Consider the following 7,703-nt stretch of genomic DNA (forward strand, 5'->3'; position numbering starts at 1 on the left):
AGCAAGCTCCTGGGCTCCTCTTGTCTCTTCTCTAGGGCTGGGATTACAGACATGTGCTCTCACTCCTGGTTCAGTCCATGGGGATCTGAACCAGGCCCTCAGGCTTGCACAGCCAGGGCTTTGCTAACTAAACTATCTCCCCAGACCAAATTCTAGTCTTCATTCCAGCTCTGTCACATACCTGCTTTGTGGCCTGGTAAAAGTCACTTCTCGTTTCTGGGCTTATGTCCTTACCTGCTCCCTTCCTCATGAGGGAAGGGCTAAGCAGAGTGCACAGTGAGGGGTACACAATGAGCTGGAAATAAAGACAGTGCTTCTGTTCTGTCTAGGGGAAAAAAAAAGATCTGAAAGGAGAGACCATGACCCCCAGGGAAGAGTGGGGTGATGGGGATGAGGCAGACAGGCACTTAGAGGAGCTGGGTGCTGGCCCCAGACTTGCTATAACTAACTCCTTTTCCTCAGTGTCCTTTGTACCCAGTCTCTTGTTCCTACTTGCCAAGTGAGGATAAAAAAAAATAGATGTGCTCCCAGAGGTGCCCTGGTGGAATCTCCCAGCAAAGTGTGGGAGGCACGACCAATGTGCAGTGGGTACAGAGCATCAGAGGACTAGGAAAGCCCTGTTTTTCAAAGGACAAGTGGCAGGGGTAGGTAAGGGAAGTGAAATGGCCCAGAGAACCTAAGACTAAGCACAGAACTCACTCAGCCAAAGGCATGCACCTGTGTTTTCTATAACAGCAAAAGCAGCAACATACTTTTAAAATCAAGATAGAAAACAACAATTATCTCCTAGTGCAGAACTGAGAGAGGATTGTGGGAATCGGACTGAGCCTAGCCCCGGGGCTGTTTCAGCACCATGGACAGTGACCGGTGCGTGCAATGGCCTGGTGAGGGTTCCTGGGCTTTAAGACTGCGGAGTCTAAACCTTGGAGGTGGTATAAGGCGTGGAGTTGATGTTGAGCAACGCTCAGGTTCAAATGAAAGCTTGTGTTGCCTGGCTTTTGAGTGCTCAGTTAGGCTGCCCAAACCTTGAGAGGGCAGAGGTCTTATTCATGGCCTGTCTTTCTGCTCATCCAGGGATACTCAAGGCTCAGCATGAAGCCTCAGGCTGGTTCCCCATCCTGCCCTTTGTCGGTCTGGCTTCCTGGTACGAGCTGGCCAGCATCTTGTGCTCCACCCAGCTCCACTGGCCCACTGGCGCCAGGAGACAGGCTAGCTTTAACCCTGGCCACCAGGACCCATCAGAGCTCTGCAGTGACAGCAAGAAAGAGCTTTCCTGGCATCTCCCCAGTCAGGAATCTGTGTGGCTCTGATGGACTGCCCCCCAGTGCCAGCTTCTATTCCTGCACATCTCGTGGGGGCAGGGTGCAGAGCACTCTATTCCAAAAACACAGTGGTAGAGCGCTGAGTGGAGTGGAGGGCTGGTGGACAAATCTGCGTTTTATCAGGGCAGATGCCCTTTAGGCAACGAGAAGGCTGCCAACCATATCTGTCCTGATCCTAGCCAATGGCTGCCATGGATTGGGTGCCAGGCCCTGTATACATATGTCTTCACTCAAGACCTCTCCCTCCCATGAAGTGAATCTTCTTGTTAATCTATTTCCAGAGGAGGAGTAACTCGTGGCTTCAGGTCACTAAGCAGATAAACTGAGGGGTCAAAGTCAGGGAATTTGATTCTGTAGCCCAGGTTCATTTTCACATTCTTCCCACTTTACAGTTGTGAAGACTGAGGGTCAGAGATGTCATGGCACTCATGAGGATAAAAATGATGGTGCAGCAGGTTTGAGCTGAGGTCGCCACTGTCACCTCTGTCCCCCCATGGTGAGCATCCTGTCTTTCTGCTCTGGTCTGTGGACCTCAAGTCTCACCCAAGGTCTTGAACACAGCTACTGTAATATCTCTGCACATGTTTTTTTAGGAAAGTCATTGCCAAGAGAGTTGGTCTAAGGCAAAGTTCACATTCAACTTGATTGAACTTCAGATTGAGTTGAATATGGCCTGCCTCAGGAAACTACAGGGACCAGCCCCAAGGAGGGAGAGTCACACCTAGTCTTCCTAGGACAAGATCCATGGGGTAGGACTAGGGGCTGCAGACACACCACAGCCCTGGCCTCCTCTGGTCCGGGTCGCCAGGTCATCTGGCCTCTTCCAGCAAGCAGCAAGACTGAGGCCCGGGCAGGGAATCCCACGACTTCAGTTACTTCCCGGCGCTGCTGTTCTTCTGGCCACTTCTCTGTGTCCTTCCTGCCATCTCCAGGTCCTCATTTTGCAGCTGGGCACATCAGGGGACAGCTGCTCTTGTTGGCAACCCAAGCCACATCTGGCAGATGTGTCAGCAGGATGCAGAAGGAATGTGTGAGTAGCCTTAATATGTATGTGGAGGAGCAGCCTTGGGCAGAGCTGTGCCTGAGGATCGGCTTGATGGCCTCCCCCTTCTCGTCTCTCCCTGCCTCTCTTTCTCCTCTTTTTCATCTCTTCCCAAATTCCCACACTCCCTGACCTCATCCTTTATCTCTTCCTTTTACACTGGTCCCAATAATTCACCACCATCTTCCTTCATCTTCCCAACACCGAGGGGGATAATTATCTCCCTTCTATAGACAGGAAAAATGTAGAGGTCAAGATTTGTAAGGCCCAGCGAGTTCAAGCCCAGCCCCTGGGTCTCTGCTCTCCCAAGCGTTGAGGGAACACAGCACCTCAGTCCTGTGGGACGGGAAGGGCAGAGCTGGCGATCCACACTCTTGGTCTTAGGTGGGTTGTTGGGAGGATGGGCTCCCTTGAAGCTGAGCTGATCTCATCACCCACCCTAGACTGTGAGTCTGAGCCCCAGCTTAAACCCTCTCCCTGCCCAGGGTCAAAGAAGTGTATCAGATGCAAAACCAGAGAAACAGAAGTAGAGTCAGACCAGGCTATTCCAGAGGGACCCAGGCACAGAGGACTTCTATTCCTGGAGATTCTGTGACTGTTGTTTCTATGTTGGGACGTAGTGCTTGGTGCTAGGTGAACTTGAGTGTTTTGATGTCTGCACTGCTGGCTGGAGTATGTTGTCTGTATCGCGTCTCTGAACTCACCTTCCAGCTGCCTCATGAAGCGGCTGCAGCTGGGCATGGCAGCCATGACTGCGATGCCAGCACTCAGGAGGCTGAGGCAGGAGGATTTTAAGTTCTAGGCCAGCTTGGACTATGTATTGAGACAATGTCTTTTAAAATAACAAACATGCCAGGCGGTGGTGCACACCTTTAATTCCAGCACTGAGGAAGCAGAGGCAGACGGATGTCTGTGAGTTCAAGGCCAGCCTGGTCTACAGAGTGAGTTCCAGGACAGCCAGGGCTACACAGAGAAACCCTGTCTCGCAAACACCAAAACAAACAAACAAACAAACAAACAAACAAATAAATACAACAAACACACAAGCGATTGCTAAAGTCAAGTGAGACGACCTGTGCTGTACGTTTGGTGCATGGCAGACCCCAGGCAATGTCGTTCCTGTCTCACAGATGCTGGGATACCTCCTTGGCGCCTGTCTCACAGACAGCTGCTTGTTCTCAGTGTTTGTTTGTTTAGTGGGGTTTAGATAACAAGGCCACAGCAGGCAGATTGTGATACATAAGTTGCCCACATCATCTCATAGAGGGTGTGCAGGTTCAGCACACAAGCCCTGGAATCAGATGACTTGGGTTCAAATCTCAGTCCTTCCAGTGACTGACAAGTCACTGTGTGACTTTGGGAAAGTCACTAAACCACTCTATGCATTGATTTTCCCATCTGTAAAGTGGGCTTATAGTGGTGCCTGCTGACTGAGGCTGTGCAGAGGAAGCAAGGGATATGGGAGATAGAAACAAGGTGAGGAAATGTTGGCTAGCATTATTTTTAACCTTAACAACCCCAGAAGGTTTTATAGAAAGCAACAGAGCCAGACATGGGACCTGTTAATCACAGGACTTGGGTAATAGAGGTGGGAAGATCAGAGGTTCAAGCCATGGCTACATAGCAAGTTTTAGACCAGTCTGGGCTACATTCGACCTTGTCTCAAAAGATAAACAACCATTACCACCATCAACAAAACAAAAAGAGTTAATGATGAGACTGAGTCATCAGTCCAAGGTCACACAGCAAATAAATGGCCTAACTACTGGAACTCAGGATTTGAATCCAGGTCTGATTGGTTCCCAGGCCCATGCCTTTCGTACAGCAACCACATGCCCAGAAGTATGAGCAGGATGGGGTCCGTGGGCTCCTCTAGGGGTGAGCCAGTCCCTTGCTTCCAGTGACTCAGAGGAGCTCTCCTTCACCCCGCCTGCCTGCTCTCCCAGTCACCCTTTATACTGGCAGCCCGACCTTCCCACTGTGTCATTCATTTAAACTACACTCCTTCCCACTTAGCTGCACCAGCTCCCTAGGGTCCGCCCACCTGCCAAGACTGCTTACCTTGCAGGTCCCAGGGGGCCTACAGAACCCCGAACCCAAGGCTTGTTCTGGATCTGGGCCTGGTATGAGGAGCTGGGAGAGCCAGGTGAACTCCCTCCCGCTTAAGAGGGTCCATGTTCCAGGAGCTCCATGCCCCACACTGGTTGGCCCTCCAGGACCCTCTCTTCCTCCATGACCTCCCTCTAGCCCTATAACCTGCCATTGACTTGGCTTCTGCAGCTCCTGCTGGGCCCCTGTCCTAATATATGCTGATCAGGCTCCTGTGTGCCCCAGCCAGGCTCACATTCCTGCGCCCCCCCCCCCCCCCGCCTGAAATGCTCTTCTCTTTCCTCATCCATTCCAGGGCCAGCTCATCTTGTCATCAGAGAAACCACCCCCATCCTCCCCGCACCTTTTCTCTCCAGAGTGCCACCCCACCCCCTCCCGGTTCCCAGAACAAATTCACACATCTATTTCTGCACTTATCCCAGCCTGACTTGTGTGTTCTATATGGAGGTTGTTGACTAAGTGTGAAGGCTCCTAATCTCTGAAGGGGCCACTTCCCAGGCAAGGGCTCCAGCATGGTTGAGGGGGACCCACTTCCCAGGCAAGGGCTGCAGCGAGATTGAGGAGGACCTCGGTAGCAAATCCTGGAGCTATGGGTCCATCAGGCTCCCGCAGTCAGGTTAGACAGGCACCGCTGTCCTCATTTCAGAGATGAGACAATAGACATTTCTCTGATGGTGTGACTGTCCTGTGATCGCATGCATTTGTGGGGTACTGCAGACCTGGACCTCTGCTGCCTCATCCTGCCAGGCCCCTAAACCCTGGTGCAGTGCTGGCCTGGGTCACATCAGTCTCCAGTTCCCGCTGAGATGTGAGTGCCGCGGCAGTGCTGTGTTTGAGTTACTTCAGTCATCCAGCAGGAGGTTTCTGTTTGGCTCACAGCTCGAAGACTGGTCAGGAGCTCTGCTGTGGGCCATGAGTGAAGCCACCTCTGCTCTGGGGCTCCTGGAAGGGTTCAAGGCTACTCTGACTGTGTTCCTCTTCTTGCTAAGCTAGGGGAAAACAACAGGCCAATTGTGACCCATAGATATGTCCCAGTCTAGGGGCTAGAGAGATGACTCAGAGGTTAGGAGCACCTGCTGGAGTTGCTGAGACTAAAGTTAAGCTCCCGGTGCCCATACCTAGCAGCTCACAACCACTTGTAACTCTAGCTCTGCCCAAGATAGGGTAGACTCCAGCTGTGGCCTTGACAAGGGTGTAAATGTAAAATATCAGTTCAGGAGATCCAAGAATGGAGACCAGGAATGCAGTCTTTTATGCTACATCTGTGCCTCTCTTCCCATTTATAGACAGAACTGATAACTAGATGTTCCTCCAAAGCCACTAGATGAGTTCCCCATTTTTTCCCCTTAGAGCTGCTACCTACAGAGTCTTTGGCTCATTCTCACTTTCTCCATTGGAAGCTAACCCGGGCTGGCTGCAAATCAGCACAGCAGAGCTCTGGAAAGAGAATGCCCTAACCTGAGCAGTGTGGCCTTGAGGGAGGGTGCAGGGGTGCCTGGCTTGCTCAACTCTGAACAGGCAGAGAGCTGGGACCCTGTGCCTTTACCACACTGTCTTCTGGCACCATCTGCTGTCCAAATGTGGGGAGTTTTGAGGACCTTTGAGTTGGGCTGATAAGATGACTTAGCAGGTAAAGGCACTTGCTGCCAAGCTCAGAGATCTGAGTTCTATTTCTGAGACCCACAGGTGAAAGAAAGAACTGAACCTCACAAGTTGTCCTATGACCTCCTCATGTGCACTGTGTGTGCATGTGCACTCATGTGTGCACGTGTACACACACACACACACACACACACACACACACACACACAAAATCTGAAAATTAAAAAAAGCTTTGCGTGAGGTTTTCATAGTATCATTGCTCAACACAGCCTGAGAAACTGTGTGGGGATTTTATTTTTACCTTCCTATATCTGTTCACCCTCTGTTTGAAAAACATTTATTTTTATTTTTAATTATGTGTTTGTGTATGTTTCTGTGTAGGTTTGTGTACACGAATCCAGGTGCCCAGAAAAGGCAGAGAAGTTGAATCTCCAGGAACTTGAATAGTAGGTAGCTGTGACCCTTCTGATACGGGTTCTGGGAACTGAACCTAGGGGTCCTCTGGAAGAACAGCAAGTACTCTTAACCACGAGCCATCTCGCCAGCCCCATGTCCATCCACTTTTGATAGCAAATCACTACCACCCCTTTCGCTGGATTTCTAAATCGCCTTTTCCCTTCCAGCCATTTGGCTTGGATGGAGACAAGCACTTGGGAGTCGGGTTAAGCCAATCAGAGTAGTCCGTTATCCCCTTGGCCACTGTGTTTGGTTTGTGGCCATGATGGCCTGGTGGCAGATCCGGTTCAGTAATCAATCTTAATGTGTTTGTCACTTTGCTTGGCAGGAGACCCTCATGTGACCCGGGGGACGCAGACTTTTCCTTACTAGCAACTATCTCACCATAGGACTAAAGGTACCACAAACGGGGAGGGGGGGGCCGGGGGCGGGGCACAGAGAGACACAGTTCGAGGTGCTGGATCAAGTGATGCCGGGAGTCTCAGCTCGCTTTTGAGCTTTTCTCTGGCCAGGCAGAGCAGGGTTTTTGTCACTTAGAACCGGAAGAGTCTGATTAAATAGACTTGAAATCCCGTTTCTTGTGTCAACTTTCCCTGGGGAGACATGAGCAAATGTCAGTTCACTCCAGAGAGAGCACCAGTGACAGCAGACCAGAGAGATGACTCCATCCAAGTCTAGGCTGGTGAACCAGTGAGCTTATTGGGCTGACTTATAGAAGTTCAGGTGAGAGATTACTTATAAAATCGTGGGAGATTCCAAACCAGGCTCATCTCCAAAAAGTCTCACCCAGCATGGATGACATTTCCCCATAGCTGCATAGATGGAGCGCTTCCATCTTGAGGGTCCCCCACAGGGAGTGTCTGCCATCCCTGGAGGACGGCATTGACACAACAGCATGGTGGTATCGTCATAAAATTTTGAACACCCAGAGCTGAGAAAGAGTGCTTAGAAAGAGTGCTGAGAAAGAGTGCTTAGGTATGGCAGAGATAAAGCCCATAGTGATTAAACCTGTCTGGGGGGAACATGGGAAGAGCTTTAGCTGTGAGTGTGGAGAACCAGTCTCTCCATACTGCAGCTGTTGCTGGGGCAGATTATCATCCGCTTGCACACAGTTGGTGCTCAGTAAGTGCATGGATTGACTGACATACCCTATAGGCAACTTGAGCGGGAGG

Source organism: Peromyscus leucopus, chromosome 2, assembly GCF_004664715.2.
Source record: "Peromyscus leucopus breed LL Stock chromosome 2, UCI_PerLeu_2.1, whole genome shotgun sequence".
NCBI lineage: Eukaryota > Metazoa > Chordata > Mammalia > Rodentia > Cricetidae > Peromyscus > Peromyscus leucopus.